At 44.5% G+C, this 13,729-nt stretch overlaps 1 protein-coding gene across 1 annotated transcript in view; it reads left to right on the top strand.

The window, feature by feature from the left end:
• The window catches only part of csmd2 (CUB and Sushi multiple domains 2), a 691,992-nt gene extending 689,744 nt beyond the window's left edge, over positions 1–2,248 (top strand). The window contains exon 71 of the transcript XR_009822205.1: positions 2,115–2,248. The gene's annotated coding sequence lies outside the window, so the exon portion shown is untranslated. The remainder of the gene's footprint in view (positions 1–2,114) is intronic.
• Positions 2,249–13,729: the final 11,481 nt, after the last annotated feature.

Genomic DNA, 13,729 nt, shown 5'->3' with positions numbered 1-13,729 from the left:
TGTGACTTTAATAATAAATATGGCAGTGCCATGTTGGCACTTTTTTCCATAACTTGAGTTGATTTATTTTGGAAAACCTTGTTACATTGTTTAATGCATCCAGCGGGGTATCACAACAAAATTAGGCATAATAATGTGTTAATTTCACGACTGTGTATCGGTAATTAAGAGTTGGACAATATCGGGATATCGGCAAAAAAGCCATTATCGGACATCTCTAGTCATAACTTATTTACACATGCTCTGATCCTCCTGACAGTTTGGATGGTGGGTTTGAGTTTTGGTTGGCATGCAACTGTCGTTATCGCCCCCTTGTGGTGGAAAATTATACTGTCATAACTTCCTTACACATGCTCCGATCCTCCCCAAATTTTTGATGGTGGGTCGGCGTGTTGGGTGGGACGCAACCGCACGACTACTGTGCGGCTATCAACACCCCTTTTGTGGTGAAAGAATTATAGGGACGGCGTGGCGAAGTTGGTAGAGTGGCTGTGCCAGCAATCGGAGTGTTGCTGGTTACTGGGGTTCAATTCCCACCTTCTACCTTCCTAGTCACGTCCGTTGTGTCCTTGGGCAAGACACTTCACCCTTTGCCTCTGATGGCTGCTGGTTAGCGCCTTGCATGGCAGCTCCCGCCATCAGTGTGTGAATGTGTGTGTGAATGGGTAAATGTGGAAATACTGTCAAAGCGCTTTGAGTACCTTGAAGGTAGAAAAGCGCTATACAAGTATAACCCATTATACCTTCCTTCTACATGCTTCGATGGTGAATCAGGGCATTGGGAAGGACGTCATGCGGGGGCGAGTGCTCGTTCAAGGCTGCTCGCAGCTTTATTTGGGTTTGGATTTCTCTTCTGCTGTTGCCGAATATCTTTATTTTAGTTTTACTGAGATTCAAAGATTGTCTGTTTTTGTCAAACCAATCTTTTAAATTGTTTCCGTTTTTATTTGCGTTTGCTTCTGTGTGTACTAGGGGTGTAACGGTACACAAAAATTTCGGTTCGGTGCGTACCTCAGTTTAGAGGTCACGGTTCGGTTCATTTTCGGTACAGTAAGAAAACAAAAATATACATTTTTGGGTTATTTATTTACCAAATTAGCAAAATCTTCCACCAAAAATATTTTTCTTAGTGGAATATTTGATGTGAAGTAATCAGAACCTTGGATAGGTCAATAATTCATAATAACACTGATTTTGAGTCAATATTATGTTTTGAGCAATGACAGTTTGAAAGAAAAAAACAGCTTTGTTTTATTAGTTAACATTGCAACTTTTTCATAATTACATTTAACCTTGAAGCTTTTTTATTTCACTTTTGTTATGTTTTTGTTTATTTTAATAGTATTTTTAGAATGTGCTATGGGCCTTTAAAACATTAGCTGTGGGCCGCAAATGGCATCCGGGGCACACTTTTGACACCCCTGCTATAGATAATAAAAAATTCAATGTGATAAATCTCTGGATAAAAAGCAGAGCCTGGCGACGCATGCACGTTTATCATAACTCTCTCTCTCTATCTCTGTCTCTGCCCCTCCCTCACCAATGCTGCTGCTTGCACAATTTGTTTTGTTTTTAACCCCTTCTTAACCCTGAACGTACATTGAAAATACACGCAACCATAACTCAAAATGCCGGACATTTGAGGCATTTAAGAAACTCCGTCCTGACAGCAGTTTCTTAAATCGTCCCACTGGGGTGAGTTTTTCCTTGCCCGTATGTGGGCTCTGTACCGAGGATGTTGTTGTGGCTTGTGCAGCCCTTTGAGACACTTGTGATTTAGGGCTATATAAATAAACATTAATTGATTGATGATTGAAATGTCTCAAATGTCCGGCATTTTGAGTAAACAATGCATACCGAGGCACAACACACGACGTGCGTTACGCTACTTAATATGTCCGTGTGGTAACTCGTTTGGTACACCTCAGAATCGAACCGGAACCCCAGTACCGAAACGGTTCAATACAAATACACGTACCGTTACACCCCTAGTGTGTACTCTCCTGAAAAAAAAACGCAAAATATTTACCTGGCACAAGACGCTGTAATTGTTGGCTCTCCAGTGTTGATGGTGAACCTTAACTTCCCATATTTATCTTCTTTCCCGGTTGCAGGGAAAGCGATGCAACCTGGCGACTGGAGCAGCCCCATGCTGCACAACTTGGCGTTCTCCACGTGTCGGAAAGCTAACGAGGAACACATGGCATCAGCTCAAAGTTGGGAGAAGTCATGGCGCCCTGGACTCAACGTGAGTACCTTTTTGACCATTCATTGAGGAGATTGCCTGAAACCCGAGTTGGGCCATACTCTCTTTATACGCGACCCTGGTCAGAAAGACTCAAACGCATGCTTCAGGGCACACATCGTAGGTAGCAAACATGGCGCCAAGTTGTCCACACTTGCTCTTTACACGACTCGGTGTGGCCTTCAAACTGCTTGAGATGTTTGTGTGCTTGTGTTGACGAGGTACAAACAGAAGAAGTGTACCTCTTCTCCACCAGCGCTAGGATGCAGAACAAATAAAAGTATTGATTTCATTTGCCGACAGATAAATGAAACGTGCTGCTCTCTGAGACTGGAAGCGCTCTCTGTAATTGCATTTTCATCAGATTACCATCTGATTTTGCCTAAATGCACTTTCCAATGCTTTATCCTTACTCATGGTCATTTTTGTGCGTCTGCGGGCCGAAAGTGCTTTACTCTCTGTACTCGTGTGCGACCCAGATGGTTTCAGGGAATGAAGTTCTCTCTTAAAGAATATAGAGTAAAACATCGTTTTTTTTTTCACTTTTTCTGGAAGTCTTGAACTTTATTGAATGTGAGGCTAGCGGATGACAGTTTTGTGACTTGACAAAAGCACAACACAATGGCAGCTATAACACCACTAACAATTATCTACACGTGTCTAGATTATTTCTCGAATCGACTAACGTATTTTTCGGACCATAGGGCACACCGGAATAAAAGGCGCACTGCCCATTAGTGGGTCTATTCAGGTCATTTTTCATACAAAAGGCGCACCGGATTATAAGGCACATTAAAGGGGTCATATTATGATTTTTTTCTCCAATTTACAACCCTATCTTGTGGTGGGCGATATGGCCTTTTTTTAATATCTCAATATTTTTAGGCCATGTCACGATACACAATATATATCTGGATATTTTGCCTTAGCCTTGAATAAACACTTGATGCATATAATCACAGCAGTATGATGATTCTATGTGTCTACATTAAAAACATTTTCTTCATACTGCATTAATATATGCTACTTCTAAACTTTCATGCAGAGAGGGAAATCACAACTAAAAGTGTATTTATTAAAGAGTTATTAAGCAGTGGCACAAACATTCATGTCATTTCAAAACAAAAAGTGCAAGATTGTCAGAGACATTTTAAAACAAGCTATTAGTGCACTTTTGTGCATGATGTCACTAAGATGACATATCAAAACAACACTAAATTAAAGTGCACTTTTTGTACAGAACGCCACTACAATAGTTAGAAACAAATAAAGTGCACTTTTGTGCATGATGTCACACAAGATATTTCAATAAGTGTCAAATCAAAATGAGCTGCATGATAGGAAATCAAATAGTGTATGTCCTTCACTATGTGGTAGGTTCCTGCGGACGTTTTCTCCTTCTGTTGTTGACTATTTGTTTCATACAGTGTTGATGTGGAAATGGTTGCTTGGGCATTTTGTTGGTGTGGCACCGAACGGAGATGTTGACATGCAGAGTTTCAAGCACTCTTCATTCTCTAGCGGGTGACTTTTCAAATGATGCTACATATTAGCAGTAATGCTACTTTTTGTAACAACGCTTTTGCCCCAGACTTGACATATTACGGTTGTCTGTTCGACATATTCCCACTTGAAGCCAAACCACCGCCAGACGATGGACCCCCTGCTGTTTTTCTTGGGAATTCATTCTTCCTTCATATATTACCAGATTTGCACTTTCTTTCTCTCGTATTACCACTCGCACCACAGCTAACGTTACCCATGCCGGTACCTCTCAGCTCTGCGAGGGCGTATACGTATGTGACGTATGTAAGAAGGTGCGCTTGTTTTATGTCTCTGTGAGAAGGAGAGACAAGAAAGACTGAGAAGAGCCTGCAGTGTAATGCCCGCAGCTAAAAGCAACTGCGTGAGAACGTATACTTCAATATCACGATATAGTCATTTTCTATATCGCACAGAGACAAACCCGCGATATATCGAGTATATCGATATATCGCCCAGCCCTAGGTGTACATAACATGTAATGGTGGTTCTTTGGTCAAAATGTTGCATAGATGATGTTTTACAGACCATTTTCAAGTAGCTATCTTAGCATCTCTTCAGGATGCGGCGTTTTGTGAGTGGTCTTATTTACGTGTCTCATCTTCGACAGGGTTTTCTCCCCGTCGTCTTTGTTGTAGCGGTGTAGCGTGCAAGGAGGGGAGTGGAAGAAGTGTCAAAAGATGGAGCTAACTGTTTTAATGACATTCAGACTTTACTTCAATCAATAACGGAGCAGCATCTCCTCATCCGTGGCTCACTAGTGCAACAACAACGCCGGACATGTGTCCCGTGAAAAACCGTCCGACCGGAACCCTCTAATAACTAAAGTTCCGTGGGTGAATAAAGTAATACCACTCCAGTTTTTAGCGCTTTGATAGCTAGTCTACTGACAGAAATAAGTAAGAACTTTACGCTACTTTATATTAGTAATGGCAACAGCGGAAGATGAATGCATAAGAAGGTAGACAAAAAGAACTACAGCATCAACACGGACTACAATTGCAGACGCGCGCACAATTTCAGGAATTATGCAGATCTCAAATACAGATCAGCAGGTACCAGAAGGTAAGAAAAGTTGGTTTTGCATAATATTGCGAAACAAAACGCCAGATAATGTCTGCTAATAGGTGCCATTTTGCGGTCCTTATACACACCATAGTAATACTCATATGTTTAATGCGCCGACAATCCATCAAGCGGTGCGGCAGCTTCATAGCTTATCGAAGTCGTACTAAAAACATTTTGACAGTTTTTTGAGCGCCGTGTGTAATGTTCTATATTCGCAATGGAACATTTAAAGTTTTGGTGTTGTTCACTGCCATCATATTGCAGTTTACACATATCTCTTATGTATGACTGCCATCTACTGGTCACACTTATCATTACACCATGTACCAAATAAAATTACTTTGAGGTCAGTAAGCACATGCCATACATTAGACGCACTGTCGATTTTTGAGAAAATTAAAGAATTTTAAGTGTTCCTCATAGTCCAAAAAATACGGTAATCTATTGATTCTTTTTTCCGATTAATGTATATTTAAATTTTTTTTAAAGTAGGTGTGCAGCAAATTTTACAAATAAATTTTCCACAAATATTAGATTTTTATAGATATTTATTGTAAGCAAAAGTAAAAAAAAGAACATGTGTATGGATGTTCTCATTCATCAAGACTATTGTTGTGTCAGTATTTCGTGCTAGTCAACTCACTCTTTTTTTAAATGTTCCTAGCAGCCCCAAGTGCTTTGCTTATCTGGAGACCTTCCTTTAGGGTGCCTTTTACAACTAGTTGAAGGGTACGGCCAGCACACTGATGAGACACTATTCCATTTCCCCCTTCCAAGATCTTGAGGGCGGCCATGACATTCAAGGCGTTATCTTCAACAACAGCCACTACATTCTTTAGATAAATACCAACATTTTCTGCCACATTTTCCACCCAACCAGCCATATTTTCTGCTGCATGTCGCTCGTCAAGTGGCATTGTGGTAAGTGTGTATGAAGCACGGTTCCAATTTGATCAACAATGTGGCATGTGATTCCCAAATATGCCTCTGTGGCTAGACTTGTCCAAACATCTGGATTTAGTGTCATTTTCGATGCATTTTTAAGTTCCCTTCTCACTTTCTCAATAGTGGTTTCATATTTTTTGTCTATGGTGGGAAGTTTGTATTCCTGGATGTTATGTATTAATCATTTCTAAAAATCTCTTCTCCATCGACTAGCAAAGAGTCTCATGTCCTTGATCATCATTCAGTATGCTGTTAGAAAGTACAGTTGATAGCGGGGCTGTGCCACTCAGTTCAGGGTACCCCATCTTGTTCTGAAAACAAACAAAAGTATTTAAAATAGCGGTATGCATTAGCTCCATATAACACAACTGTGCTTGCCATAAATGCATATAATTATTGTTATAAAAAGTTAAAGGTGCCATATGTAATAATGTGGCCAGAAATGGGACTGCAATCGCGATCAAAATTCGGTAGTCCCCTCCCCCTCTCCCTGACGAGGTTGCCAGATACACAACCAAATCCAGCTGGATGGACTGGGCTACTCAGAAGAACTTCAAGCTTCCACTGCCTCTTACTAGGGGTTGAGGTGCTGGGACCATAATAGCTGAATAGACAAGCGTTTTGTCAATAACAAATCTCTAACCAACACATTTTACACAGAAATTAGGCTGCGTACAATATCACAACAAATAGCAATCATATGGTTATTGTCAGTACCATCACAAAACAAAGACTAAAACCAACTACACCCAACGCTAGCAATGGTTGTACTGGTGAAAATAAATAGAGCATGTTTAGCAGCCTAATGTACGCCCAAAAGTAAAGAGGAGACATTTTACCAAGGTATGCCTATAGGCTACTGTTTTAAACGTTTCAGTTTGCCATATAACTTGGTGCATGTAGTCCACAATATGCAAACACCAATGAGGAATTATTTTATAATGTGATTTGGCTGTCTCCGTACGTTTCACATTGCCATGATGACAGCCATGCTAATGTTGAAACTAGAGATGTCCGATAATGGCTTTTTTGCCGATATCGATATTCCGATATTGTCCAACTCTTAATTACCGACTCCGATATCAACCGATACCGATATATACAGTCGTGGAATTAACACATTATTATGCCTAATTTTGTTGCGATGCCCCACTGGATGCATTAAACAATGTAACAAGGTTTTCCAAAATAAATCAACTCAAGTTATTATTAAAGTCACAAAATGCATAATTTTTTTTAACATGCCTCAAAACTGCAGCTTGGAATTTGGGACATGCTCTCCCTGAGAGAGCATGAGGAGGTTGAGGTGGGCGGGGGGTAGGGGTTAGCGGGGGGGTGTATATTGTAGCGTCCCGGAAGAGTTAGTGCTGCAAGGGGTTCTGGATATTTGTTCTGTTGTGTTTATGTTGTGTTACGGTGCGTATTTTTCTCCCGAAATGTGTTTGTCATTCTTGTTTGGTGTGGGTTCACAGTGTGGCGCATATTTGTAACAGTGTTAAAGTTGTTTATACGGTCACCCTCAGTGTGACCTGTATGGCTGTTGACCAAGTATGCTTGCATTCACTTGTGTGTGTGAAAAGCCGTAGATATTGTGTGATTGGGCCGGCACGCAAAGGCAGTGCCTTTATGGCACGCCCCCAATATTGATGTCTGGGTGGAAATCGGGAGAATGGTTGCCCCGGGAGATATTCGGGAGGGGCACTGAAATTCGGGAGTCTCCTGGGAAAATCGAGAGGGTTGGCAAGTATGACTGGGAGACGCAACTGCTCTGTACTTCTCCCTACGTCCGTGTACCACTCCGTACAGCGGCGTTTTAATAAGTCATAAATTTTACTTTTTGAAACCGATACCGATAATTTCCGATATTACATTTTAAAGCATTTATCGGCTGATAATATCGGCAGTCCGATATTATCGGACATCTCTAGTTGGAACCCATTTCCTCAGCGTATCAGCATATTGAGAAGGAAATAGGCACTGACACTACACATATCCACATATTTGTCCAAAATATTTTTTGACCTGTCAGTTCAAATACACATCGACATGCAAGCTAACGGACATATATTTCCGCCGTTAGCCTGTATGTCGATGTGTCATTGACCGGGCTAGCATGCTAAGCATTACACTAGGAGCGAAGCACCATCACACCGAGCATACTAGCTTTGTTAGACAAGATCATAGACTGTATTGGACAAAATAGTTTACATACCAAACTTCCATTTGTTACAAGTAATAAGAGGAGGTGAATGCCTGACTTACCTATCAAGGAGGAAATTAGCAAGTTTGGCGTCGGATGAAAAAATCTTCTCCGCCTTCAATCGTCTCCATCTTTCAAAGGCATCCCCGATACAAATCCTGGTTTTGTTCCTGGCTTTGTCATTAATAAGTTCAGAATGGTAACTTTTGGATTGACTAAGGTCTGAAATGTTTAGTAACTTTACCAGTGGCAGTAGCCAGACGAAGATGGCGTTGCGGAACTGGCAACCTGGATGTGACACACTCACTGACTTTCTAATTGGTCAAACGGTGGAGGGCAGGGCATCGAAATGAAAACAAAAAGATTTCGGGGCTGTAAATCTAATTTTGAAATGAACATACCCCGGCTGAGGTACAATTATTAGTTATAGAGGTATTGGAAAAGAACATGATTTATTAATGCCCTTTGACATATTAGGGCCATTTAATGATGACTTGACATTAAATTATTACTTATGGCTCCTTTAAATAAACATGCACACTACATGTATGTAAAAGCAAGACATCTGATAATGAGACTCACAAGTGAATTAGCATAAATCCATGTCAACTACCATACAGTTCCACTTTAAACCTCATTTTCTAACATCAGTGTAAAATAAGAGAAACTAATTTAAACAATTTGAGTGTAACATAATCTACTGTAACGGTGATAGCTAACTTAAGCTTCACACTTCTTCTGTTTGTTTGAAATTGTCGTTGCTGCCACAGATGGTTCCTTACAACCGAGTATCTCTGCGGCCCTTACGGACCACAGCCGGGAAACAATCATTTTGCAATGCAGTCTGCTAAAAATGATGGAAAGCGCCACTCCACACAGCAACTGACGCTATGGTCAAAGTTGGTGTTGCCACAAACACATTTGTCACGTTTCGTGTGTCAGGTAAAAGCTGCGAATAGGGCCATATGAATCCCTTTCCTACTGTATCTTATTTTTAAATTTAAGATTAATAATGACAAAATAAAGTGCACTATTCTCAGTGGAACCTTCATTTTCCTGGAGAAAAAATGCCTCAAAAGTCAAACAAAACTCTCTTTGAATTTGGCCTTTTCATGTGAGCAGAAGAGAGAGAGAAAAGGTAGAAAACTCCTGCTGTTACTAAGCTGTCGTGCCACACGTCATATCAGACATTGTTCTATTGTTTGAGCAGAAGATTGTAATTGGAGACTCAGTCAACTCTTATCGGGAAGTTGGAAGATTCTTTTGACTGGTTCATTATCTCACATAATTAGAAGTTGTCACATCAGGACTCTGGAAGCTCATTATGTGCTATTAACGGTTATTTCTCTGATCTTTGCATTTATCACGCCACTTTATTTGGAAGGAGGGAGAGGCAGTTAGATTCTGCGGAATAACGACATACAAAAATATGAATACAGTCCCTAGTTTATCACGACTAATTGGTTCCAGGTGTGACAGTGGTACACTCATTTCTGAAGATTAGGATTAATAACAAATCAAATATTTGTATAGTTTAAGCCTAACGGAGCCTAAAAGAACCTTCTAAATATGAAATAACAGCCATATAGTCACCTTTACACTAGTTTCACCTAGAGATGTCCAATAATGGCTTTTTTGCCGATATCCGATATTCCGATATTGTCCAACTCTTAATTACCGATTCCTATATCAACCGATACCGATATATACAGTCGTGGAATTAACACGTTATTATGCCTAATTTTGTTGTGATGCCCCGCTGGATGCATTAAACAATGTAACAAGGTTTTCCAAAATAAATCAACTCAAATTATGGAATATTTATTATTGAAGTCACAAAGTGCATTATTTTTTTTAACATGCCTCAAAACAGCAGCTTGGAATTTGGGACATGCTCTCCCTGAGAGAGCATGAGGAAATTGAGGTGGGGGGTTAGGGGGCAGCGTAATATTGTAGCGTCCCGGAAGAGGTAGTGCTGCAAGGGATTCTGGGTATTTGTTCTGTTGTGTTTATGTTGTGTTACGGTGCGGATGTTCTCCCTAAATGTGTTTGTCATTCTTGTTTGGTGTGGGTTCACAGTGTGGCGCATATTTGTAACAGTGTTAAAGTTATTTATACGGTCACCCTCAGTGTGACCTGTATGGCTGTTGACCAAGTATGCGTTGCATTCACTTGTGTGTGTACCCTCCCGTTCTGGCGTCCAGGGGCAGTCTGGGCGGAGATCTGGTAGCAACACTGCTGCCGGTCTCCAACCAAGAATACTGCAACTGAACGTTGAAGGGCTCACAGATGCCAAAACATCCGTCATCGAGCACATGGCCCACACCACCCAAGCCATGGTCATCCTCCTTCAGGAAACCCACCGCCCAACAGCGGACAAGCTAGCGATCACCAACTTCACGCTAGCTGGGTCAATCCTGAGCAAGAAGCATGGCCTTGCCACGTTTGTCCACAACGATCTGAGCTGGACCCTCGCCGATCGATCACCGGACAACTCCGAGATCGAGTGGCTGCGAGTGGACGTTGGCGACATCAAAATTGTCAACGTCTACAAACCACCACCCTCACAACTCACGCCAGTGTCACTGCCAGTGCTTGAACCACCGTGTGTATATGCTGGTGATTTCAACTGCCGGCATACACGGTGGGGATACAGTACCACCTCACCGAGCGGGGAAACTCTTTCTGACTGGGCAGAGCGCAACTCGCTCAACCTTCTCTACAACCCGAAGGGCCCAGCCAGCTTTCACTCCGCTCGGCATAACACTGACACGAACCCTGACCTGGCTTTCGTGAGTGTCGGTGTGGACACCCAGCTCCCCGACAGACGTGTTCTAGGAATGTTCCCCAGGTCGCAACACCGACCGTCGCTGATATCGGTGCCCGACCTCGTGACAACAGTTCCGAGCGGACCGATGAAGCGATGGAACTTCCGGAAGGCCAATTGGAAACTCTATCGCCTCCATACCAACAAGTCCACACGGTGTCTCCCACCACCAGACACACCCAACGTGGACGAGGCATACCAGGACTTCTGTAGGGCACTAACATCTGCGGCCAAAAAAGCCATCCCACGCGGCCGGCGTAAGAACTACAAACCATGCTGGGATGGCGAGTGCGAGACCCTCTACAGCGCCTTCCTCCGGGCTCCCTATGGCCCGGAGGCTAACAATTCAGCCACTGCCCTTCTTTCCACTCTTGGAAGGAAGAGGCACCAGCGCTGGAAAGAGGCAGTCCACTCCATCGACTTCTCGCACACTAGCCGTATCGCGTGGAGCACTTTGAACAACTTGACTGGTAGGTCTGAGCGTGCACCCCGAACATGCCCCGTTACCGCAAATGCTATTGCAGCACAGGTTGTGAAAAACGGGGCATATACCGGGATAAATCGAGATTTTTCCCGGGCGGTGCGCCAGGAAACTGCAGACCTCTGGAGGACAACAACATCTAGCGAGTGTAACATCTCCGGTGAGTTTTCACCGGAGGAGTTCACAGCTGCCCTCCAGTATACCAAACCAGGCAAGTCTGCTGGGCCTGACAACATCTGCCCAGAACTCGTGCTCCACGCTGCCCCTGCAATGAAGTCCTGGCTGAGAGTTTTCCTGTCTTCTTGCCTGCGCCAACTCCGGATCCCCAGGATTTGGAGAAGGGCCACTGTTGTCGCTATCCCCAAGCCGAACAAGCCAAAGGATGACGTAACGAGCTACAGACCAATCTCGTTGCTCTGCGTCCCCTTTAAAGTCCTCGAGCGCCTGATTCACGCCCGTGTCGAGCCCATCATAGACCCCCACCTCCCCCGGGAGCAGGAGGGTTTTCGACGTGGGAAGTCCACGGTGGATCAGGTCGCCCTCCTTACCCAGGACATCGAGGACTGCTTTGAGGCGAAAAAGAAGGCCGGTGCCGTCTTCATAGACCTGACTGCTGCCTATGACACAGTCTGGCACCGCGGCCTCACCTGCAAACTTCTCCGCCTGCTTCCAGACAGGCACATGGTCAAAATGATCATGGAGCTTGTCTGGAACCGCAGCTTTACTCTCACCACCAGTAACGGAGATAAAAGCAGGTTGCGGCGCCTGAAAAATGGCGTCCCCCAGGGATCTGTCCTGGCTCCCCTCCTGTATAACATCTATACATACGACCTGCCTGCCACAGTCTCACGGAGGTTCGCATACGCAGACGATCTCGCGCTGCTGCACTCCGACAGGGACTGGCAGGCCTTGGAGGGAACTCTAAGCCAGGACATGGAGACTTTAGTGGCTTACCTCCATAACTGGAGATTGAAGCTCAGCGAATCCAAGACGGTGACACAAGCTTTCCACCTATACAATTGGGAAGCGGATCGTGAGATCAGGTTCGAGGTGCGGAAGCCGGATGGGGCTTCCCTTACCCTATGCCGGCCTCGTCCTACACCTGAAGACCCTCGTCCTGACCCTAAATACCTTGGGGTCACCCTGGACAGGTCGCTCACTTTCCGTAAACACCTCTTGGCAACACGCAAGAAACTCAACACCCGCGTCTCACTGCTGAGACGGTTGGTCGGGTCCGGTTGGGGTGCCGGGGCAAGAACTCTGCGAACAGCAGCACTTGCCCTGGTCTACTCAACTGCTGAGTACTGCGCACCTGTCTGGGCGCGCAGTGCTCACTCTAAACAACTTGATGTCCCGATCAACGAAGCCTTGCGTGTTATCACTGGATACCTGCGCCCCACCCCTGTGGAGCTACTGCCCATCTTAGCAGGCATCCAACCCGCTGAGCTTCGTCGCCAAGGTGCTGTAGCAACTCTGGCGGGCCGGGCAAACATGGATGAGAACCACCTGCTCCATGAAAGGCTCACACTCTCCTCAGAGCCAACGCCCCGCCTCCCCTCCAGAGACCCACTGGTACCAGCCGCCCTGAAGCTCCTGCAGCAATGCAGTGACAACAACATCAGGGCGGCTCACTGGGCGAATCACAAATGGAGCACGGACCTGGAGCATACCATCTCCTCCAGACTCCGTGACTTCATACCTGACACCGGCTCAATACCAGGCCTCTCACTACCACGAGTGGCCTGGGTGAGGCTTAACCGCCTCCGAACTGGTGTCGGTCGCTTTCGCTCAAACATGTTCCAGTGGGGCTTAGCACCTAACGCGACGTGTGAGTGTGGCGCGGAGGAGCAGACTGCCGACCACGTGATCCTGCGTTGCCCGATTTATCGTGCTCCTAATGGTTTGCGTGGCCTGGCGGACCTGGATGACTGCTCGGTGACCTGGCTCACTTCTGTGTGTCCTGACATATGAACGGGAGGGCCCCCCGGGCCTGGGGTGGTAAAAGGCATAGACCCTCGGCCTCAGGTCCGGGTGCCGGAAAACAGCTGCCCATACGATGAAGACTTGTGTGTGTGTGAAAAGCCGTAGATATTATGTGATTGGGCCGGCACGCAAAGGCAGTGCCTTTAAGGTTTATTGGCGCTCTGTACTTCTCCCTACGTCCGTGTACACAGCGGCCTTTTAAAAATTAATCAATTTTACTTTTTGAAACCGATAATTTCCGATATTACATTTTAAAGCATTTATCGGCCGATAATATCGGCAGTGCGATATTATCGGACATCTCTAGTTTCACCCAATATAGTAGTCTTGAACGTGTTCTACTGTAGATCACGGTACTCACTGGTAGCCTGCAGGGTCCTGCAAGCGTCATGGCTGTGGTTGTCACCCGGCCACTACAACACAACCACGCCGCAAAAA

Source organism: Entelurus aequoreus, linkage group LG20, assembly GCF_033978785.1.
Source record: "Entelurus aequoreus isolate RoL-2023_Sb linkage group LG20, RoL_Eaeq_v1.1, whole genome shotgun sequence".
Classification (NCBI taxonomy): Eukaryota; Metazoa; Chordata; class Actinopteri; order Syngnathiformes; family Syngnathidae; genus Entelurus; species Entelurus aequoreus.
The sequence above is the reverse complement of the archived record's forward strand: the minus strand, read 5'-3'. Positions and strand labels throughout refer to the sequence as shown.